Source organism: Procambarus clarkii, chromosome 24, assembly GCF_040958095.1.
Source record: "Procambarus clarkii isolate CNS0578487 chromosome 24, FALCON_Pclarkii_2.0, whole genome shotgun sequence".
NCBI classification, from domain to species: Eukaryota; Metazoa; Arthropoda; class Malacostraca; order Decapoda; family Cambaridae; genus Procambarus; species Procambarus clarkii.
The window spans coordinates 27,169,879-27,195,298 of record NC_091173.1 but is presented as its reverse complement, the minus strand read 5'-3'; the positions used below and the strand labels follow the sequence as shown (position 1 = coordinate 27,195,298).

The 25,420-nt window shown below is 47.2% G+C and overlaps 1 protein-coding gene across 2 annotated transcripts in view; it reads left to right on the top strand.

The window, feature by feature from the left end:
* The first annotated feature begins 590 nt into the window (after window positions 1–590).
* Window positions 591–25,420, top strand: part of Dsk (Drosulfakinin) — a 59,207-nt gene continuing 34,377 nt past the window's right edge. The window contains exon 1 of one of the 2 annotated variants that reach the window (XM_069330417.1): window positions 591–671. The gene's annotated coding sequence lies outside the window, so the exon portion shown is untranslated. The remainder of the gene's footprint in view (window positions 672–25,420) is intronic. The other variant, XM_069330418.1, reaches the window with a different exon arrangement.

Sequence of the window (25,420 nt, the reverse complement as noted above, 5' to 3'; positions counted from 1 at the left end):
TGGCTCATGAAACAGCAGAAGGTGGGCGTGGCTCATGAAACAGCAGAAGGTGGGCGTGGCTCATGAAACAGGAGAAGGTGGGCGTGGCTCATGAAACAGCAGAAGGTGGGCGTGGCTCATGAAACAGCAGAAGGTGGGCGTGGCTCATGAAACAGCAGAAGGTGGGCGTGGCTCATGAAACAGCAGAAGGTGGGCGTGGCTCATGAAACAGCAGAAGGTGGGCGTGGCTCATGAAACAGGAGAAGGTGGGCGTGGCTCATGAAACACCAGAAGGTGGGCGTGGCTCATGAAACAGCAGAAGGTGGGCGTGGCTCATGAAACACCAGAAGGTGGGCGTGGCTCATGAAACAGGAGAAGGTGGGCGTGGCTCATGAAACACCAGAAGGTGGGCGTGGCTCATGAAACACCAGAAGGTGGGCGTGGCTTATGAAACACCAGAAGGTGGGCGTGGCTCATGAAACAGCAGAAGGTGGGCGTGGCTCATGAAACAGCAGAAGGTGGGCGTGGGGTTCAGAAACAGAATACACTCTTGGGTGGAAGTTAAGGAGAACAAATTATGTGAAAGATAAGGTGGGTGAGGAGTGATGACGTCACTGGTGGGGGTATATATACCGGTGGAGGAGAAGGTGAGCGGCCAGCACGGCGCCAGCACCCAGCACCTCCACACCCCGGTGAGACCTCCCGCCTCCTCTGCCGCCACCTGTGTCTCTCTTCCTGGCCGCCACCCGTGTCTGTCTTCCTGGCCGCCACCCGTGTCTGTCTTCCTGGCCGCCACCCGTGTCTGTCTTCCTGGCCGCCACCCGTGTCTCTCTTCCTCGCCGCTACCCGTGTGTCTCTTCCTGGCCGCCACCCGTGTCTGTCTTCCTCGCCGCTACCCGTGTGTCTCTTCCTGGCCGCCACCCGTGTCTGTCTTCCTGGCCGCTACCCGTGTGTCTCTTCCTGGCCGCCACCCGTGTCTGTCTTCCTGGCCGCCACCCGTGTCTCTCTTCCTCGCCGCCACCCGTGTCTCTCTTCCTCGCCGCCACCCGTGTCTGTCTTCTACACCAGTGTCTACCTTCTACACCCGTGTCTACCTTCTACACCCGTGTCTACCTTCTACACCCGTGTCTACCTTCTACACCCGTGTCTACCTTCTACACCCGTGTCTACCTTCTACCACCGTGTCTACCTTCTACACCCGTGTCTACCTTCTACACCAGTGTCTACCTTCTACACCCGTGTCTACCTTCTACACCAGTGTCTACCTTCTACACCAGTGTCTACCTTCTACACCAGTGTCTACCTTCTACACCAGTGTCTACCTTCTACACCAGTGTCTACCTTCTACACCCGTGTCTACCTTCTACACCAGTGTCTACCTTCTACACCAGTGTCTACCTTCTACACCAGTGTCTACCTTCTACACCCGTGTCTACCTTCTACACCCGTGTCTACCTTCTACACCAGTGTCTACCTTCTACACCCGTGTCTACCTTCTACCACCGTGTCTACCTTCTACACCCGTGTCTACCTTCTACACCAGTGTCTACCTTCTACACCCGTGTCTACCTTCTACACCAGTGTCTACCTTCTACACCCGTGTCTACCTTCTACACCAGTGTCTACCTTCTACACCAGTGTCTACCTTCTACACCAGTGTCTACCTTCTACACCAGTGTCTACCTTCTACACCAGTGTCTACCTTCTACACCAGTGTCTACCTTCTACACCAGTGTCTACCTTCTACACTAGTGTCTACCTTCTACACCAGTGGGTGAAGTTCACACAGTCTACCGTGTGAACACTGTACAGTGTACTCACCTAGTTGTGCTTGCGGGAGTTGAGCTTTGGCTCTTTGGTCCCGCCTCTCAACCGTCAATCAACTGATGTACAGATTCCTGAGCCTACTGGGCTCTATCATATCTACATTTAAAACTGTGTATGGAGTCAGCCTCCACCACATCACTGCCTAATGCATTCCATCCGTTAACTACTCTGACACTGAAAAAGTTCCTTCTAACGTCTCTGTGGCTCATGTGGGTACTCAGTTTCCACCTGTGTCCTCTTGTTCGCGTCCCACCATTGCTGAATAGTTTATCCTTGTCAACCCAGTCGATTCCCCTGAGGATTTGTAAGTAGTGATCATGTCCCCCCTTACTCTTCTGTCTTCCAGTGTTGAGAGGTGCATTTCCCGCAGCCTTTCCTCGTAACTCATGCCTCTTAGTTCTGGGACTAGTTTAGTGGCATACCTTTGAACTTTCTCCAGCTTCGTCTTGTGCTTCACAAGGTACGGGCTCCATGCCCGTACCTTGGGGCGCATATTCAAGGATTGGTCTTACATACGTGTTATAACAGATTCTGAATGATTCCTTACACAGGTTCCTGAACGCTGTTCTGATATTAGCCAGCCTCGCATGTGCCGCAGACGTTATTCTCTTTATGTGGGCTTCAGGAGACAGGTTTAGTGTGATATCAACTCCTTGATCTTTCTCTCTGTCTGTTTCATTAAGTACTTCATCTCCTATTCTGTATCCTGTGTCTGGCCTCCTGTTTCCACTGCCTAGTTTCATTACTTTGCATTTACTCGGGTTGAAAACAACAGCCATTTGTTGGACCATTCACTCAGTCTGTCTAGGTCATCTTGTAGCCTCCTACTATCAGCCTCTGTTTCAGTCCTCATAATTTTTGCATCATTAAAAACATTTAGAGAAACGAATCTATACGCTCTGGGAGATCATTTACACATATAAGAAACAGTATAGGTTCAAGGACTGACCCCTGTCGGGACTCCACTCGTAACGTTTCGCCAATTTGAGACCTTACCCCTCACACTGACTCGTTGTCTCCTGTTGCTTAGGTACTCCTTATTCCAATGGAGTACCTTCCCTTTCACTCCAGCCTGCATCTCCAGCTTTTTCACTAGCCTCTTGTGTGGTACTGTACCAAGGGCTTTCTGATAATCCAAAAACATGCAGTCTGCCCACCCTTCTCTTCCTTGCCTGATTTTTGTTGCCTGGTCGTAGAATTCAAGTAACCCTGTGAGGCAGGATTTGCCATCCCTGAACCCATGTTGATGCTGTGTTACAAAGTTCTTTCGCTCAAGGTGCTACACTAGCTTTCTTCGCACAATCTTCTCCATCAGCTTGCATGGTATGCAGGTTAGGGACAATGGCCTGTAGTTCAGTGCCTCCTGTCTATCCCCTTTTTTGTATATCGGGAAAACGTTAGCTGCTTCTCCAAATTTCTGGCAGTTCCCCTGTTGCCAGTGATTTGTTATACACTATGGAGAGTGGTAGGCACAGTTCTTCTGCTCCTTCCTTTAGTATCCAAGGGGAGATTCCATCTGGGCCTATAGCCTTTGTCACATCCAACTCTAGTAAACACTTCCTTACTTCCCCGCTGGTAATCTCAAACTCTTCCAGTGGTTCCTGGTTAACTATTCACTCTCTTATCTCTGGAATTTCTCCTTGCTCTAAGGTGAAGACCTCCTGGAATTTCTTATTCAGTTCCTCACACACTTCCTTGTCGTTTGTAGTGAATCCTTCTGCCCCTATCCTTAATTTCATAACCTGTTCCTTTACTGTTGTTTTTCTCCTGATGTGGCTGTGTAGCAATTTAGGCTGAATCTTTGTCTTGCTTGCGATGTCATTTTCGTATTGTCTTTCTGCCTCTCTTCTCATCCTGACATATTCATTCCTGGCATTCTGGTATCTTTCTCTGCTCTCCAATGTCCTGTTATTCCTATAGTTTCTCCATGCCCTTTTACTTTGCTGCTTAGCTAGCTTACATCTCTGATTAAACCATGGGTTTCTCATCTTCATTTCACTGTTTTCCTTTTGGACTGGGACAAACTAGTTTGCTGCTTCCTTGCACTTCTGCGTGATGTAGTCCATCATGTCTTGGGCCGTCTTTCCCCTGAGCTCTGTTTCCCATGCTATAACTGTTAGGAATTTTCTTATCTCCTCATAGTTTCCCTTTTGGAATGCCAGTCTTTTGTTTTCAGTATCCCTTCCAGAGTTCAATAACCCTTCTTCAATCAGGTACTCAAACGCCAGTACACTGTGGTCGCTCATTCCTACTGGGGCCTCAAAACAGATTTCTTTTATGTCGGAGTCGATCAGAGTGAAGACTAGGTCGAGTCTCGCTGGTTCGTCATTTCCTCTCATCTCTTGTGGGTTCTCCGTGTGAACACTGTACCGTGCTTACGGGGGTTGAGCTCTGGCTCTTTGGTCCCGCCTCTCAACTGCCAATCAACAATTGTACAGGTTCCTGAGCCTACTGGGCTCTATCATATATACATTTGAAGCTGTGTATGGAGACTGCCTCCACCATCACTTCCTAGTGCATTCTATTTGTCTACTACTTTGACACTAACAAAATTTTTCTAACGTCTCGGTGCCTCATTTGGGCACTCAATTTCCACCTGTGTCCCCAAGTGCGTGTGCCCCTTGTGTAAAATAGTCTGTCTTTATCAACCCATTCAATTCCTCTGAGAATCTTGTATGTGGTGATCATGTCACCTCTAACTCTTCTGTCTCCCAGTGACGTTAGGTTTAATTCCCGTAGTCTCTCCTCGTAGCTCATACCTCTCAGCTCGGGTACTAGTCTGGTGGCAAACCTTTGAACCTTTTCCAGTTTAGTTTTATGCTTGACTACGAATGGACTGCATGCTGGAGCCGCATGATCCAGGATTGGTCTGACATATGTTGCTAACTGTACCGTGTGAACACTGTACCGTGTGTGAACACTGTACCGTGTGTGAGCACTGTACCGTGTGAACACTGTACCGTGTGTGAACACTGTACCGTGTGTGAACACTGTACCGTGTGTGAAGTGTACCATGTGAACACTGTACTGTGTGTGAGCACTGTACCGTGTGAACACTGTACCGTGTGTGAACACTGTACCGTGTGTGAGCACTGTACCGTGTGAACACTGTACCGTGTGTGAACACTGTACCGTGTGTGAACACTGTACCGTGTGTGAACAGTGTACCATGTGAACACTGTACCGTGTGTGAGCACTGTACCGTGTGAACACTGTACCGTGTGTGAACACTGTACCGTGTGTGAACACTGTACCGTGTGTGAACACTGTACCGTGTGTGAGCACTGTACCGTGTGAACACTGTACCGTGTGTGAACACTGTACCGTGTGTGAGCACTGTACCGTGTGAACACTGTACCGTGTGTGAACACTGTACCGTGTGTGAACACTGTACCGTGTGTGAACACTGTACCGTGTGTGAGCACTGTACCGTGTGAACACTGTACCGTGTGAACACTGTACCGTGTGTGAACACTGTACCGTGTGTGAGCACTGTACCGTGTGAACACTGTACCGTGTGAACACTGTACCGTGTGTGAACACTGTACCGTGTGTGAACACTGTACCGTGTGTGAACACTGTACCGTGTGTGAACACTGTACCGTGTGTGAACACTGTACTGTGTGTGAACACTGTACCGTGTGAACACTGTACCGTGTGTGAACACTGTACCGTGTGTGAACACTGTACCGTGTGAACACTGTACTGTGTGTGAACACTGTACCGTGTGAACACTGTACCGTGTGAACACTGTACCGTGTGTGAACACTGTACTGTGTGTGAACACTGTACTGTGTGTGAACACTGTACTGTGTGTGAACACTGTACCGTGTGTGAACACTGTACTGTGTGTGAACACTGTACTGTGTGTGAACACTGTACCGTGTGTGAACACTGTACTGTGTGTGAACACTGTACTGTGTGTGAACACTGTACTGTGTGTGAACACTGTACTGTGTGTGAACACTGTACTGTGTGTGAACACTGTACTGTGTGTGAACACTGTACCGTGTGTGAACACTGTACTGTGTGTGAACACTGTACTGTGTGTGAACACTGTACCGTGTGAACACTGTACCGTGTGTGAACACTGTACTGTGTGTGAACACTGTACTGTGTGTGAACACTGTACTGTGTGTGAACACTGTACTGTGTGTGAACACTGTACTGTGTGTGAACACTGTACTGTGTGTGAACACTGTACCGTGTGAACACTGTACTGTGTGTGAACACTGTACTGTGTGTGAACACTGTACCGTGTGAACACTGTACCGTGTGAACACTGTACCGTGTGAACACTGTACTGTGTGTGAACACTGTACCGTGTGAACACTGTACTGTGTGTGAACACTGTACTGTGTGTGAACACTGTACCGTGTGAACACTGTACCGTGTGAACACTGTACCGTGTGTGAACACTGTACTGTGTGTGAACACTGTACTGTGTGTGAACACTGTACTGTGTGTGAACACTGTACTGTGTGTGAACACTGTACTGTGTGTGAACACTGTACTGTGTGTGAACACTGTACCGTGTGAACACTGTACCGTGTGAACACTGTACTGTGTGTGAACACTGTACTGTGTGTGAACACTGTACTGTGTGTGAACACTGTACTGTGTGTGAACACTGTACTGTGTGTGAACACTGTACTGTGTGTGAACACTGTACTGTGTGTGAACTCTGTACTGTGTGTGAACACTGTACCGTGTGAACACTGTACCGTGTGAACACTGTACCGTGTGTGAACACTGTACTGTGTGTGAACACTGTACTGTGTGTACACACTGTACTGTGTGTGAACACTGTACTGTGTGTGAACACTGTACTGTGTGTGAACACTGTACTGTGTGTGAACACTGTACCGTGTGAACACTGTACTGTGTGTGAACACTGTACTGTGTGTGAACACTGTACCGTGTGAACACTGTACCGTGTGAACACTGTACCGTGTGAACACTGTACTGTGTGTGAACACTGTACCGTGTGAACACTGTACTGTGTGTGAACACTGTACTGTGTGTGAACACTGTACCGTGTGAACACTGTACCGTGTGAACACTGTACCGTGTGTGAACACTGTACTGTGTGTGAACACTGTACTGTGTGTGAACACTGTACCGTGTGAACACTGTACCGTGTGTGAACACTGTACTGTGTGTGAACACTGTACTGTGTGTGAACACTGTACCGTGTGAACACTGTACTGTGTGTGAACACTGTACTGTGTGTGAACACTGTACTGTGTGTGAACACTGTACCGTGTGTGAACACTGTACCGTGTGAACACTGTACCGTGTGTGAACACTGTACTGTGTGTGAACACTGTACTGTGTGTGAACACTGTACCGTGTGAACACTGTACTGTGTGTGAACACTGTACTGTGTGTGAACACTGTACTGTGTGTGAACACTGTACCGTGTGTGAACACTGTACCGTGTGAACACTGTACCGTGTGTGAACACTGTACCGTGTGAACACTGTACCGTGTGAACACTGTACCGTGTGAACACTGTACCGTGTGTGAACACTGTACCGTGTGTGAACACTGTACCGTGTGTGAACACTGTACCGTGTGAACACTGTACTGTGTGTGAACACTGTACCGTGTGAACACTGTACCGTGTGTGAACACTGTACCGTGTGAACACTGTACCGTGTGTGAACACTGTACTGTGTGTGAACACTGTACTGTGTGTGAACACTGTACCGTGTGAACACTGTACTGTGTGTGAACACTGTACTGTGTGTGAACACTGTACTGTGTGTGAACACTGTACCGTGTGTGAACACTGTACCGTGTGAACACTGTACCGTGTGTGAACACTGTACTGTGTGTGAACACTGTACTGTGTGTGAACACTGTACCGTGTGAACACTGTACTGTGTGTGAACACTGTACTGTGTGTGAACACTGTACTGTGTGTGAACACTGTATCGTGTGTGAACACTGTACCGTGTGAACACTGTACCGTGTGTGAACACTGTACCGTGTGAACACTGTACCGTGTGAACACTGTACCGTGTGAACACTGTACCGTGTGTGAACACTGTACCGTGTGTGAACACTGTACCGTGTGTGAACACTGTACCGTGTGAACACTGTACTGTGTGTGAACACTGTACCGTGTGAACACTGTACCGTGTGTGAACACTGTACCGTGTGAACACTGTACCGTGTGTGAACACTGTACCGTGTGAACACTGTACCGTGTGAACACTGTACCGTGTGAACACTGTACCGTGTGAACACTGTACCGTGTGTGAACACTGTACCGTGTGTGAACACTGTACCGTGTGAACACTGTACCGTGTGAACACTGTACCGTGTGAACACTGTACCGTGTGAACACTGTACTGTGTGTGAACACTGTACCGTGTGAACACTGTACCGTGTGTGAACACTGTACCGTGTGAACACTGTACCGTGTGTGAACACTGTACCGTGTGTGAACACTGTACCGTGTGAACACTGTACCGTGTGAACACTGTACCGTGTGTGAACACTGTACCGTGTGAACACTGTACCGTGTGAACACTGTACCGTGTGTGAACACTGTACCGTGTGAACACTGTACCGTGTGAACACTGTACCGTGTGAACACTGTACCGTGTGAACACTGTACTGTGTGTGAACACTGTACCGTGTGAACACTGTACTGTGTGTGAACACTGTACCGTGTGAACACTGTACCGTGTGAACACTGTACCGTGTGAACACTGTACCGTGTGAACACTGTACCGTGTGTGAACACTGTACCGTGTGAACACTGTACCGTGTGAACACTGTACCGTGTGTGAACACTGTACCGTGTGAACACTGTACCGTGTGACTGTTATGGTTGTGGGATTTATTGTATAATGATATTAATCAAATTGAACAAACATATATAATGTTTATAATGGACGAGAGAGAGAGAGAGAGAGAGAGAGAGAGAGAGAGAGAGAGAGAGAGAGAGAGAGAGAGAGAGAGAGAGAGAGAGAGAGAGAGAGAGAGAGACAGAGAGAGAGAGAGAGAGAGAGAGAGAGAGACAAGGAGAGAGAGAGAGAGAGAGAGAGAGAGAGAGAGAGAGAGAGAGAGAGAGAGAGAGAGAGAGAGAGAGAGACAGAGAGAGAGAGAGAGGGAGAGAGAGACAGAGAGAGAGAGAGACAGAGAGAGAGAGAGAGAGAGAGAGAGAGAGACAGAGAGAGAGAGAGAGAGGAGAGAGAGAGACAGAGAGAGAGAGAGACAGAGAGAGAGAGAGAGAGACAGAGAGAGAGAGAGACAGAGAGAGTTCTCTTCTGGATAAATGTATTTAAAGGTTATAGAGCCATATTGTATGCGTTTTATTAGTAACAAAAATATCTGGTGACATTATTGAGACAGGTTGCAGTTAGGTTTTGTTGGAGAAAATGTATTTTGATGAGTGTTAGAAACCTGCTGTGACCGTCGCCAGGAGGCCATGGGGGTCACAGGAAGGAGGTGGTCGTTATAACACGACCACTGGGCGTGGTGTGAAGGGCTGTAGGGTCAGTAGTGTATGGGTGGGTGAGGCAGTGAGTGAGGCGGCTTCTCTCACTCGTCAACACCACACCAGCTCATTATTACCACGAGGGGCGAGTATATTGGGCAGCGTCACTCATCCTGTGAGTGGACACACCGCCATAGTGACAGTATTGGGCAGCGCCACTCATCCTGTGAGTGAACACACCACCATAGTGACAGTATTGGGCAGCGTCACTCATCCTGTGAGTGGACACACCACAATAGTGACAGTATTGGGCAGCGCCACTCATCCTGTGAGTGGACACACCGCCATAATGACAGTATTGGGCAGCGCCACTCATCCTGTGAGTGGACACACCACCATAGTGACAGTATTGGGCAGCGCCACTCATCCTGTGAGTGGACACACCACCATAGTGACAGAATTGGGCAGCGCCACTCATCCTGTGAGTGGACACACTGCCATAGTGACAGTATTGGGCAGCGCCACTCATCCTGTGAGTGAACACACCGCCATAGTGACAGTATTGGGCAGCGCCACTCATCCTGTGAGTGGACACACCGCCATAGTGACAGTATTGGGCAGTGCTACTCAGTCCTGTGAGTGAACACACCGCCATAGTGACAATATTGGCAGCGCCACTCATCCTGTGAGTGAACACACCGCCATAGTGACAGTATTGGGCAGCGCCACTCATCCTGTGAGTGGACACACCACCGTAGTGACAGTATTGGGCAGCGCCACTCATCCTGTGAGTGAACACACCGCCATAGTGACAGTATTGGGCAGCGCCACTCATCCTGTGAGTGGACACACCGCCATAGTGACAGTATTGGGCAGCGCCACTCATCCTGTGAGTGGACACACCGCCATAGTGACAGTATTGGGCAGCGCCACTCATCCTGTGAGTGGACACACCGCCATAGTGACAGTATTGGGCAGCGCCACTCATCCTGTGAGTGGACACACCGCCATAGTGACAGTATTGGGCAGCGCCACTCATCCTGTGAGTGGACACACCGCCATAATGACAGTATTGGGCAGCGAAACTCATCCTGTGAGTGGACACACCGCCATAGTGACAGTATTGGGCAGCGCCACTCATCCTGTGAGTGGACACACCGCCATAGTGACAGTATTGGCAGCGCCACTCATCCTGTGAGTGGACACACCGCCATAGTGACAGTATTGGGCAGCGCCACTCATCTTGTGAGTGGACACACCGCCATAGTGACAGTATTGGGCAGTGCTACTCATCCTGTGAGTGAACACACCGCCATAGTGACAATATTGGCAGCGCCACTCATCCTGTGAGTGAACACACCGCCATAGTGACAGTATTGGGCAGCGCCACTCATCCTGTGAGTGGACACACCACCGTAGTGACAGTATTGGGCAGCGCCACTCATCCTGTGAGTGAACACACCGCCATAGTGACAGTATTGGGCAGCGCCACTCATCCTGTGAGTGGACACACCGCCATAGTGACAGTATTGGGCAGCGCCACTCATCCTGTGAGTGGACACACCGCCATAGTGACAGTATTGGGCAGCGCCACTCATCCTGTGAGTGGACACACCGCCATAGTGACAGTATTGGGCAGCGCCACTCATCCTGTGAGTGGACACACCGCCATAGTGACAGTATTGGGCAGCGCCACTCATCCTGTGAGTGGACACACCGCCATAATGACAGTATTGGGCAGGCGCCACTCATCCTGTGAGTGGACACACCGCCATAGTGACAGTATTGGGCAGCGCCACTCATCCTGTGAGTGGACACACCGCCATAGTGACAGTATTGGCAGCGCCACTCATCCTGTGAGTGGACACACCGCCATAGTGACAGTATTGGGCAGCGCCACTCATCCTGTGAGTGGACACACCGCCATAGTGACAGTATTGGGCAACGCCACTCATCCTGTGAGTGGACACACCCCCATAGTGACAGTATTGGGCAACGCCACTCATCCTGTGAGTGGACACACCGCCATAGTGACAGTATTGGGCAGCGCCACTCATCCTGTGAGTGGACACACCGCCATAGCAGCATGTACAACACTCCCAATAGAAAGAAAACCCGCTGGGTTGTTCATCCTGTCACTTGCACCCAGACACCAGTGGGTCTGGAGGTCGTGAGAGACACATGTGTGTCAGTGGAGGTGTCACTGAAGTGTACAGAGACATGAAACATAGTGTCTTGTCAGAGGAGTGCACACAGAGGCGGTGATCCAGTACATAGTGAGCTCCTCTAGCGGTAGACCAGTTAAGAAGAATTTAAAGTTGGGAGGCAACATCAGCGCCATATTGTGGGACAGTAAACAACAGGACCACGTGGGGACAGTAAACAACAGGACCACGTGGGACAGTAAACAACAGGTCCACTTGGGGACAGTAAACAACAGGACCACGTGGGGACAGTAAACAACAGGACCACGTGGGGACAGTAAACAACAGGACCACGTGGGGACAGTAAACAACAGGACCACGTGGGGACAGTAAACAACAGGACCACGTGGGGACAGACAGCCGACCAGCAGAGGAGAGGACCGCCGACCCTCTCATATGGACACCACCTGAAACTGGCTTAGTGTGTGCTTGCTCGGAGTGAGCAGGTACTATCTCTAGGTCACCAATAAGGTGTACAGAGTGACTTAAGATGAGTAATTTAAACTATATCTGAAATATTTAGACCTACAGTTCCAGGTGGCTCATTTTGGGTAGACGTTTTTGACACCTATATGGGACAGACCCTCGTGACCCCCTCTCACCCCCTACCCCCTAGCCTCCCACACCCCCACACACACAAAACACCCCTTCCCCTCCCCCTATGCATAAACCCTCACAGTGGAACACCCACACCCACTACTTGCACTCATACAGACACCCCCACACACTCTCACCCAGCAAAAGTACAAACGCACACTCTGGTATTAGGCTGCCGCCGGTGAGAGATACAAGTTTTAGTGGGGTCTGCGGAGAAACGTCAAATAGTCGGGACATTAAAGGAGTATAGAGGCTAGATCATAGTATTTGGCCTCTCGCAGTGAGAAGCAAGCAGGGTGCAACATATCATAGGGAAATTGCAAGCGATAGAACGAAGAAACAAAATTGGAGCAAGTGACATCACCAGAAAATACACAGAGGAGCGACCGCGTGGAGCCTGACCTGACGGCCTCTGCGTAGGACGACCCGTGTAACTGCCTGGTTGTGCTTTCTGGGTGGTGACTGGTAAGTGCCCCTCTCTCTGAAGTCTTCAACAGTGTGCAAGGTTTATATAATACCATAAAGTAATCACATATAATGCATTTCATTTGGTAATAGAATAGCAATCTTGATAGGTTGGTAGAGAATGAGGAGGGAACCTCACTGTGAGCTCAACTTGGGAACTGAATTGTTGTGCTGTTAATACCTACATACACACAAGTCAGGGTCAAAAACTTGTCACTCAACTGTGACAAGTGAAGGGTTAGCGACCACCTCACTCCTCACTCCTACACTCCCCAAAATACCGCCCCTCCCCTTCCCGCCCTACACGTCAATTGGATACCATAGATTTAGTGACCTAAAATCTCCCTCCTCTCCCCCGCACTCCCCCCCCCTCTCTCTCTCTCTCTCTCTCTCTCTCCTCTCTCTCTCTCTCTCTCTCCTCTCTCTCTCTCTCTCTCTCTCTCTCTCCCCCCCCCCTCTCTCTCTCTCTCTCTCTCTCTCTCTCTCTCTCTCTATCTCTCTCTCTCTCTCTCTCTCTCTCTCTCTCTCTCTCTCTCTCTCCCCTCTCTCTCTCTCTCTCTCTCTCTCTCTCTCTCTCTCCTCTCTCTCTCTCTCTCTCTCTCTCTCTCTCTCTCTCTCCCCCCCCCCTCTCTCTCTCTCTCTCTCTCTCTCTCTCTCTCTCTCTCTCTCCTCTCTCTCTCTCTCTCTTGCCCTCGCCCTCTCCCTCTCTCCCTCCCCTCTCCCTCACCCTCCCCCTCTCTATCTCGCCCTCCTTCCCTCTCTCTCTCGCCCTCAATCCCTCTCTCTTGCCCTCCCTCTCTCACCCTTCCTCTCTTGCCCTCTCCCTCTCTCTCTTGCTCTCTTTCTCTCTCATTCTCTCTTGCTCTCTCTGGCTCTCTCTCTCTCTCTCTCTCTCTCTCTCTCTCTCTCTCTCTCTCTCTTGCTCCTCTCTCACTTGCTCTCTGACGTTTTTGCTCTTTGTCTGGCTGTCTGTCTGTCTGTCTGTCTCTCTCTCTCTCTCTCTCTCTCTCTCTCTCTCTCTCTCTCTCTCTCTCTCTCTCTCTCTCTCTCTCTCTCTCTCCCCCTCTTCCTTCCTCTCTGCCCTCGTTGCCTAACCCTACAAAACATATCAGGAAAAGGGACAAGATGGCAGGAGGACGCAACAGGGACACAGGGAATAGACAAAGTGACTAAATGAAGGAAATGTTAGCCCAAGTTTTGGAGGAATTCAGGAGGGAGATACATGAAATGAAGAATACAATTAACAACCTGCAAAGTGCACTGGCAGCAGCAAGGGAGGAGATCAAATCCCCCACTGAGAAAAATAATGAGACAGAGCATCAGATATTCAAAGGGAAGATGGAGTTTTTGCATTGGAAGGAAATGCCTCTGTACCTGAATCATTTGCAGAAATACTAAGAAAGAGCACAGAAGCAGTGGCCACAGCAAGGGAGGTAGCCATGCAAGCAGCTACCTCACAGGAAGCAGCAAGGTGTATCAGTCAGCTGCTGGAAAGAAAATGATCAGTGATTGCTGTAGACATTAAAAAACTGGAAGGATCCAATAGGCAAGAATGGAATAGCAAGGGCAGAGAGGCAGTAAATGGGATACTAAAGGGGTTAAGGATGGGAGGGGCTGAACAAAACATTGAGAAGGTTTTCAGGTTGGGCTGGTACAACAAGGACAGAGACCGCCTGGTGAAGAGAGTGTTTAAAAACGAGACCATAAAGGAGGTTATTCTAGAAAGGAAGAGTCATCTGCAGTATGTGGAGGAATACAAAAAAAATATTCCTCCAGAGGGATAGGATGAAGGAGGAAAGAGCCAGGGCACCAGAGGCAAGGAGGAAGCGCAGGGAGAGAGGAGCAAACCAGGAAATCACAGCCCCACACACAACAGTCCCAGAGACAAGAGGGGAACCCAAGACCAGCATCCCAGCAACACCAGAGGGGAGGGCGACACCACCACCCCCTTCTGCATAGAAACCCTCCCTTCCCCCTCACTTTACCTGCCCTCACCCAAATGCTCACTCAACTCTCCCTCCTCCGCCACCCCATTCCAACCCTGTCAACCCTCACCTATTCAAACCATGTCTCCCCTTCCCCCTTTACCCCCTCCCCCTTAATCCCATACCCTCCCTATCAATCCTCCCTCTTCACCCTGTATCCTCCATGTCCCCCCTACCTCCTTACCCCATACCCTACCTGTCCCCCCTTCCCTTGAACTCCCACCTTCAAACCCAGAACCCACTGTGACCCTGTTAACCACCTCACAGATCTTCACACCTATTGAACAGCTACCTCCATCAGCAGAATGTTCACCAAGAAGGGGACAAGAGAATGAACAGAAGAAAGTGAGCTTCAAGGCAATGTACACTAACACAGATGGGATTACGAATAAAACAAGTGAACTTGGAGAATGGGCACTAGTAGAAAACCAGGCCATAATAGCACTCACAGAAACAAAGCTAACGAAAACCATAACAAATGCAGTGTTTCCACAGGACTACTATGTAGTGAGGAAAGAGAGAAGGAGGAAGAGGAGGTGGTGGTGTAGCTTTGGTGATAAGAAAAGACTGGAGTTTTGAAGAGATGGTTGTTCAGGGCTGTGAAGATTTCAGTAACTACATATCAGGCACCATAGCAATTGGAGGACAAAAAATTATAGTAGTAGTCATATATAACCCCCCACCAAATGACAGAAGACCCAGACAGGAATATAATAGAAACAACTTGGCCACCATTAGTATAATAGAGAGAGCAGCTTCTGTAGTTATCAGGAACGGATCCAGACTACTAATCATGAAAGACTTCAACCATGGGAAGATAAATTGGGAGAACAGAGACCCACATGGAGGACCGGACACATGGAGAGCTAAGCTGCTGGATGTGGCAACAAGAAACTTTCTGAGCCAACACATCAAGGGACCGTCAAGAATGAGAGGAGGGGATGAACCAGCCTTGCTTGATCTGATATTTACCCTAAATGAGTCGGATATAAGGGAAGTTAAGTTGGAAGTTCCCTTGGGAATGAGTGACCATAGTGTATTGATCTTTGAGTACCTGGTAGAGCTTGGAATTATTTCCCCCCAAAAAAGAACTGGGCAACAAAGGGCTGGCGTACCGATAGGGAAATTATGAGATGAGAAAATTCCTAGGGGATATACCATGGGACACAGAACTCACAACTAAGTCCATACAAGACATGATGGACTATGTCACCCAAAAGTGTCAGGAGGCAGTGAACAGGTTTATCCCGGCCCGACAGGAAAAAAATGAGAAGCGAAAGAAGAACCTGTGGTTTAATAGGGAATGTATGAAAACAAAAAAACTGAACAAAAGGGCATGGAGGAACTTCCGTAATAACAGAACAGCAGAAAGTATAGAGAGATACCAGAGAACCAGGAACGAGTATGTTAGTGAGAGAAGAGAAGCAGAGAAAAAGTATGAAAATGATATAGCTAATAAAGCCAAGATCGAACGAAAGCTACTATGCAGTCACATCAGGAGGGAAAACAACAGTGAAGGAACAGGTGATGAAACTTAGAATGCAGAAGGACAGGTACACAGTGAGAATGACAAAGAGGTGTGTGAAGAACTCAACAAGAGGTTCCAGGAGGTCTTCACAATAGCACGAGGAGAGGTCACTGCGCTAGGAGATGTGGCAGTAAACCAGGCGGCCTTGGAAAGGTTCCAAGAGATGAGGTCAAGAAGCACTTGTTGGAGCTGGACCGGAGAAAGGCTTCACTGGACCAGACGGAATCTCACCATGGGTATTGAAAGATTGTGTAGGAGCGCTCTGTTGCCATTCTCCATAGTGCATAGTAAGTCACTGGAGACGGGAGACCTACCAGAAATATGGAGGACTGCTAATGTAGTCCCAATATACAAAAAGGGTGACAGACAAGAGGCACTGAACTACAGGCCAGTGTCCTTAACTTGTATACCATGCAAGGTGATGGAGAAGATCGTGAGAGAAAACCTAGTAACACATCTGGAGAGAAGAGACTTCGTGACAACCCATCAACATGGGTTCGTGGAGGGTAAATCTTGCCTTACAGGCTTAATAGAATTCTACAATCAGGTGACAAAGATTAAGCAAGAAAGAGAAGGATGGGCGGACTGCATTTTTTTGGATTGTCGGAAAGCCTTTGACACAGTACCCCATAAAAGGTTGATGCATAAGCTGGAGAAACAGGCAGGACTAACTGGTAGGGCGCTCTAGTGTATAAGGGAGTACCTAAGCAATAGGAAGCAGAGAGTTACGGTGAGGGGTGAGACCTCAGATTGGCGTGAAGTCACCAGTGGAGTCCCACAGGGCTCTGAACTTGGACTTATCTTGTTTCTGATATACGTAAAGGATCTCCTAGAGGGCATAGACTCATTCCTCTCAATGTTTACTGACGACGCCAAAATTATTAGAAGGATTAAGACAGAGGAGGACAGCTTGAGGCTTCAAGAAGACCTGGACAAGCTGCAGGAATGGTCGAACAAATGGTTGTTAGAGTTTAACCCAAGCAAATGCAATGTAATGAAGATAGGTGTAGGGAGCAGGAGACCAGATAAAAGGTATCATTTGGGAGATGAAATACTTCAAGAGTCTAGGAGAGAGAAAGACCTGGGGGTTGATATCACGCCAGATCTGTCCCCTGAAGCTCATATCAAGAGGATAACATCAGCAGCATATGCCAGGCTAACATAAGAACGGCCTTTAGAAGCTTGTGTAAGGAATCTTTCAGAACTTTGTATATCACATATGTCAGACCAATCCTGGAGTATGCGGCTCCAGCATGGAGTCCATATCTAGTCAAGCATAAGACTAAACTGGAAAAGGTTCAAAGGTTTGCCACCAGACTAGTACCCGAACTAATTGGTATGAGTTACGAGGAGAGACTACGGGAATTAATCCTCACGTCACTGGGAGACAGAAGAGTTAGAAGGAACATGATCATCACATACAAGATTCTCAGAGGAATTTATAGGGTAGATAAAGACAGGCAATTTACCACAAGGGGAACACACACTAGGGGACACAGGTTGAAATTTAGTGCCCAAATGAGCCATAGAGACGTTAGAAAGAATTTTTCAGTGTCAGAGTAGTAGACAAATGGAATGCATTAGGAAGTAATGTGGTGGAGGCTGACTCCATACTCAGCTTCAAGTGTAGATATGATAGAGCCCAATAGGCTCAGGAACCTGTACATTAGTTGATTGACAGTTGAAAGGCGGGACCAAAGAGCCAGAGCTCAACCCCTGCAAACACAACTAGGTGAGTACACACACACACACACACACACACACACACACACACACACACACACACACACACACACACACACACACACACACACACACACACACACACACACACACGCACACACACACAGGGACAAGGGAGAAAGAAGGATACTTCCTCTGACTGGGTTCCTAGGTGTTAAGGGGATTTCAGTAAAGAACTGATCACAATGCCAGCAGAGTGAGCTGGGGAAAGCCAAGAAAGAGATAAGATAACTGAGGGAAAGTTCGAATTCGACCCAGCACACGGTAAGTAACCTTCTGGAAACAGAGGATAAAGCAGGTAGAGAGCTTCTTCCAGCGAGACCCTCGTTTGCAGAAATGTTGCGAAATAACCCAGGTGCCAAGGCTGCTATAGAAGAAGCTATAAGAGCGGCTACATCCCAGGAAGCTACAATGTGCACGACTGAAATGCTGGAAAGAAAAAGATGTATTATAGTTGTAGGAGAACAGGAACCGGAAGGATCCAACCAGAAGGAGTGGAAAACGGAGGATCGAGTAAAAAAACAAAGATCTAGGAGATCCTGGATATGGTAGGGGCTAATGGCAACATAGAGAAGGTTTTCAGGCTGGGCAGTTACAAGCAGGAAAGGAAACGACTGATAAAGGTAGTGCTTACGAACGAGGCAACGAAAGAGGAGATCCTAGCAAGGAAGAGCATGCTAATGAGACTAGGGGGATACAAGGACGTTTTTTCTGCAGAAGGACATAACGAGGGAAGAGAGAAGGAGGGGCTGCAGAAGCAAGGAGGAGATGCAAGAGGAGGGATGGGAACGGGAGAGCCTCAGAACTTGGCGCAGTATCCTCAGAAACCTCAGAGAGGAATGAGAATCCCTTTACCAACAGGCCAGCATCCCCAGGGAGGAATATAACAGAAACCTCCCACAACACCACCCCATGATCATTCCTCCCCCAACCAGTAGAGACCTTCCCCAGACCAAGCCCCTCCCTGCTCCCCAACCCCAGGCCCCTCATGTTTCCCCCCATGCCCTCCTTCTCCAACCCCCCTCCCTTCCATCCCAGGCCCTCCCTGTTCCCACACCCCATGTCCTCCCCAGTATCCCCACCCCAAACTATTCCTCCTACCACACTCCCCCCCCTCCCTCACTGCTGCCCCACTCCAGGCTCCCCTTCCCTCCCTAACCCCTTACCTCCTGACCCCCCTTCCCTTCCCAACCCCTTACCTCCCGGCTCCCCTATTCCAGGCTTCCCATCATCCTCCAACCAATGACGTCCCCCCACTTTCACATGACCCTTCTCCTCCCCCATCCCAAGCCCAAATTGACCCCCAACCTCAGATCCCCTTCTGCTACACTACCTCAGACCTTTCTAGCTTCCCCAAACAGGATCCTCCCAGCCCAGGTCCACCTTCCTAGGCTCTCCCACCCTGGACACCCCTTGCCCTCCCTACTCCAGTGGAAACAACAGAAACTGGGGATGGAATGAAGAGAGTCAGTTTCAAGGTGATGTACTCGAACATAGATGTAATTACAAGCATGGCAAGTGAACTTAGGGAAAAAGCACAAGAAGGGAACCTGGATGTAATTGGAATCACAAAAACAAAACGCTCAGGAATTATAACAGATGCAGTGTTTTCCCAGGAATACACTGAAATAAGGAGAGAGAGACAAGGAAGGGGAGGAGGAGTGGCCGTAGTAATAAGAAATGAGTGGAGTTTCGAGGAGGTTAGTTATCCTGGGCTGTGAGGGGTTCAGAGACTACATGCCAGGTACCATGATGATAGGAGGACCAAGAGTAGAGGTAGCAGTGATATATAACCCTCCACCAAACGACAGAAGACCCAGGCAAGAGTATGACAGAAACAACATGGCAGCCAACACTATAACTGAGAGAGTAGCCACTGCTGCTTGTAGAAATAAATCCCATCTGCTCATCATGGGGAACTTCAATCATGGAAGGATAGACTGAGAAAACAAGGAACCGCATGGAGGTGAGGAAACATGGAGAGCTAAACTGCTGGAGGTGGCGACAAGAAACATTTAAGTCAGCATGTCAGGGGACCCACGAGAATGAGAGGCAATGATGAACCAGCGAGACTCGATCTAGTCTTCACTTTAAATGACTCCGACATAAGGTAAGTCTTTGCAGCCCCCTGTGGGAATGAGTGATCACAGAGTACTGATGTTTGAGTGTTTGGTCGAAGAGTTGTTAATGTACCCAAGAAAGGTGACAGAAAACAAAAGGCTGGCATTCTGAAAGGAAAACTATGATGATATAAGAAACTTCCTAACAGATATAACTTGGGATGCAGAATTGAGAGGAAAAACAGGTGCAAGGCATGATGGACTTCATCACACAGAAGTGTAAGGAGGCAGCAGACTAGTTTGTCCCAGTCCAAGAGGAAAAAATTAAGTGCAGCTGAGAAACCAATGGATTAATCAGAGATGTAGGCGAGCAAAGAAATTAAGTGCTAGGGCATGGACAAATTATAGACATAACAGGATACTAGAGAGCAGAGAGTGCCAGGAATGAATATGTTAGGGTGAGAAAAGAGACAGAAAGGCAATATGAAAATGACATAGCGAGCAAAGCCAAGAATCAACATAAGATATTGCACAGCCACATCAGGAGGCAAACAACAGTGAAAGAACAGGCAATGAAACTGAGGAATGGGGGCAGACAGATTCACTACAAAAGAATAGGAAGTGTGTGAGGAATTCAATAAGAAATTCCTGAAGGTCTTCAGACTAGAGCAAGGAGAAGTGCCAGAGATAAGAGAGAGAATAAATAACCAGGCACCAATAGAGGACTTTGGGATTACCTGTGGGGAAGTGAGGAAGCTAGAGTTCTTTTGCTAGAGTTGGATGTGACAAAGGCACCGGATGGAATCTCACCAGGGACACTAAAGTATGGAGCAGGAGCACTGTGTCTGCCACTCTCCATGGTATATAACTAATCACTGGTAACAGGGGAGCTGCCAAAAATTTGGAAGACAGCTAATGTAGTCCCGATATACAAAAAGGAGAATAGGCATGAGGCACTAAACTACAGGGCAGTGTCCCTAACCTGCATACCATGCAAGATGATGGAAAAGATTGTGCAAAAAAAGCATGTGGAACATCTGGAGCAAAAGAACTTTGTAACATAGCACCAACATGGGTTCAGGGATGGCAAGTCCTGCCTCACAAGATTAATTGAAGTCTACGATCAGACAACAAAGATCAGGCAAGAAAGAGAGGGGTGGGCAGACTGCGTATTTTTGGAGTGCAAGAGAGCCTTGATACAGTACCACACAAGAGACTAGAGCACAAGCTGGAGATGCAGGCAGGAGTGAAAGGGAAGGTACTCCATTGGATAAGGGAGTACCTAAGCAACAGAAGACAGCGAGTCACTGTGAGCGGTAAGGTCTCAGATTGGCGAAGTGTCATCAGTGAAGTCCCAAAGGGGTCAGTCCTTGGACCTATACTGTTTCTGATATATGTGAATGATCTCGCAGAGGGAATAGACTCGTTACTCTCAATGTTTCTTGAGGTTATCTTGAGATGATTTCGGGGCTTTAGTGTCCCCGCGGCCCGGTCTCCGACCAGGCCTCCACCCCCAGGAAGCAGCCCGTGACAGCTGACTAACTCCCAGGTACCTATTTACTGCTACAGCATCATGTTTGCTGATGATGTAAAAATTATGAGGAGGATTAAGTCCGAGGAAGATAGTATGAGGCTACAAGATGATCTAGACAAACTGAATGAATGGTCCAACAAATGGCTACTAGAGTTCAACCCGAGAAAATGTAAAATAATGAAGCTAGGCAGTGGAAATAGGAGGCCAGAAACAGGATACAGAATGGGTGATGACGTCCTTCATGAAACGGACAGAGAGAAAGATCTAGGAGTTGATATCACACCAAACCTGTCTCCTGAAGCCCATATAAAAAAATAACATCGGCGGTTTATGCACGGCTGGCTAACACCAGAACTGTCTTCAGGAACTTGTGTAAGGAATCATTTGGAACCTTGTATATCACATATGTAAGACCAATCCTGGAGTATGCGGCCCCAGCATGGAGCCCGTACCTTATCAAGCACAGGACCAAGCTGGAAAAAGTTCAAAGGTATGCCACTAGGCTAGTCCCAGAACTAAGAGGCATGAGTTACGAGGAAAGGCTGCATGAAATAAACGTAACGTCACTGGAAGATAGGAGAGCTCGGGGAGACATGATCATTATGTACAAAATTCTAAGAGGAATCGACAGGGTAGATAAAGATAAATTTTTAACATGGGGGAAACTCGAACAATGGGACACAGGTGGAAACTGAATGCCCAAATGCGCCACAGGGTCGTTAGAAAAATCTTTTTCATTGTCAGAGTAGTCCACAGATGGGATGCATTAGGAAGTGATGTGGTGGAGGCTGACACCATACACAGTTTCAAGTGTAGATATGTCTACTGAGCCCAGTAGGCTCAGGAATCTATACACCAGTTGATTGACGGTTGAGCGGCGGGACCAAAGAGCCAAAGCTCAACCCCCGGAAGCACAACTAGGTGAGTACAGCTGGGACTTGCTTAACTGTTTCAAGTGAACAGCTTCTAAAACAAGAAGATTAACATTTGTCAATCCTTAAAATCTTACGTAATTATGCGGGTGCAAAATGGGGGGCATCTTTTAATAACAGTATCTATATTTAACAAATAGTTTTCCTAACTCAAACAATGTGGGGTTTATTATTCTACAAATATTTATAATGTCTCTCAGGTGTTCAGTCTCGTAGGTAGTGGTCAAGGCGGTGTCCGTCACTCTCACCACAGATTCTGCAACTCCGCTGCTCAACTGTTGTTTCCATTCCAAATCTCCATGGATATTTGTATCCAAGACGGATTCTCGCTATTACTGATTCTCTCCCTCGTCCTCCTCCTCTTCGGCCATAATGATTGGGATTGCCAGCTGCAACCATGTTGTACCATCGTACAGATTCACTGGTTTGTGCTTCTATCCTCCTTTCCTCAGTTACCTTGTCTGATAATGTTGCCTGATAATACCTCTAATTTGTAGTAGAGTCTTGGGTATGAAGTATTCAATATGGTCTCCTTCAGCGCCTTCAGCAGCCAGCACATCTGCTCGTTCATTCCCACATATTCTAACATGGGAGGGGATCCACAGAAACTTGATGACTCTTCCCTGGATGGTTAGTACCCTCACAGTTCTCTTGATTTCAGCGACTATCGCAAGATTTCCTGCCCGATTTTTACTTTGGCTCTGTAGCGCTGCTTAAGAATCATTGCCGATCACTGCACCATTAGTGTTTCGTTCAAGGAATCTTAACGCCTTAACAATGGCAGTTAACTCCGTTTGTGTTGAAGAGGCATAGTTCTCAATACGGGCTTTCCCTTCATTTCCGCGTTGAAAGGCATTATTCCTTGTTACCGTGTATGCTGCACCAGCCCTGCCATTGACAGGGTTAGATGACCCATCAGTGTAGATTTGATCAAACTCATTTCCGGCTTCTTTGTAGATTTCCCCGAGATACTTGTGCCTCATTTCTTGTGGTATCATGTTGTACTTTTTCGTTGCCATTTCATTGATGATGATCCTGCATGAGTCATCCTCCCAGGGAGGTAATAACCTCTCTACAGGCAGGAGCTCACGGGCTTGCTCAAGCAGGTGAAGTTCTTAGAGGTATTAGACTGATCTGTGATGCCATGATGATCTGTGTACATAATTTTAAATTAAGCACAGCAAGAGGCCTCATGCCCATTCCAGATTATAGCTTTCAGTGTCCTGAGTCGATTATGAGTTGATTGAGCTCCTCTTTCTTCCCCTTGTTAGAGCCGACAGTGACGCCAAGGTACCGATAGTGGTCAACCCATTTAATTGTTACACCATTAATTTGTAGTTCTTCATTTTCTCCCCGCCTGTGATGAGAGTATTGCTTTTGTCTTGTTTGTGGAGAGAGTGAAACCGAGCTCAATACATTTCCTTCCAAGGAGTTCAATGGACTGTTTAATTTTTCTCAAGGTGGGAGCTTGAATTACGACATCATCTGCATATCCCACTTGTTGTGTTCCCTCCGGAACGGGCTTAAGACTCCGCCTTGGGGGGTCCTGAGTTCAATATTCATTATTCTTGAGACTGCTTCATTGAAGCAGACCTTGGCTTTCCTCCATGTGGAGGTAGTCTTTAATCCATTTCATGAGTCTCCCCTTGACACCCAGGCATGCCAGCTCGTCCTGGATCGCAATCCCATGTGCTTTGTCGAAGGTTCCATTAATGTCAACAAAAACAGAGTACCTAGCTGTGTCATTAGCCAAGTAATTAACTATACAGTTTGCTGTGCTTTGTTTTGTATATATTATATATATATATATATATATTATATATATTATATATATATATATATATATATATATATTATATATATATATATATATATATATATATATATATATATATATATATATATTATATATATATATATTTATATTATATATTATATAGTATATATTATATATTTATATATATATACAAGAAGGTTCATTGGGATTGTGAGGATACATAGCATAGTGATTACATTCTTGTAAGCGCAGCGTTTCGGGCAGGTCCTTAATCTAATAGAAAATTTTAAGTAGGTAAATACTAGCGAAATTTATAAAGGATAACAGCTACATTGCAAGAAAAAAAAATGAGATGAGAGAGATTTGAATGTATATTAAAGCACATAGGCAGCTCAGATGGATTGCATTGACAGTTTGACTGATAATTTAACAAAGATTAATAGGCACAATACAGCATACTTCTAGCACAGGTTTATTTATTTATTTATTTATTTATATACAAGAAGTTACATTGGGGGTTAACAGAGAATATAGAAAATAAGTTGAATTAACATTCTAGTAAAGCCACTAGCACGCATAGCGTTTCGGGCAAGTCCTTAAACTAAGAGAATTTTTTTTTGCTAAATTAACAGTAAAATTTATAAAAAATGTTAGCAGGTATTTTACAGATTTGGTTTACAGGTACAGATAATTTTAAGTAGAATAATTACAGTAAAATCGACAAAAAATATTTACAGGTAATTTGAAGAAATTTTTACACAAAAGCAGATCAGAATAATACACAATAAAAATAATACCCAATAAAAAAACACGGATTACTAGGTAGATGAGGATAGAATTTCCGGGTTATACATTGGTTCACTGAAGCACAATATGAGGATCATTACAAGGAGTAATGCGGTAGAATATGCACTTAATACAACAACCATGATAACAGATGATCTAAGATTACAATGGGGAGGACGATGGCTTAGGTACAAAGAATGGGGGACTGGGTAGCACTAGATACAGTGCGAAGATAAAGCACTAGGTGGAAAACTATGAAGATGAAATTAGGTACTTTTTGGTTTTATTTTTGAATAAAGCAAAAGTTGGACAGCTTGTCAAATCATTGCGGAGTGAGTTCCATAGACTGGGTCCCTTTATTTGCGTAGTGTGTTTACATAGATTAAGTTTGAGTCTGGAGATATCAGAGAGATATTTATGTCTGGTGTGGTGGGCATGTGTTCTAATACATATGTCCAGGAAGTGTTTCAGAACAGGGTTTGCACTAAGAAAAAGGGTTTTATAAATGTAATTTATACAAGAGAATGTATGGAGTGAATTTATGATTAGC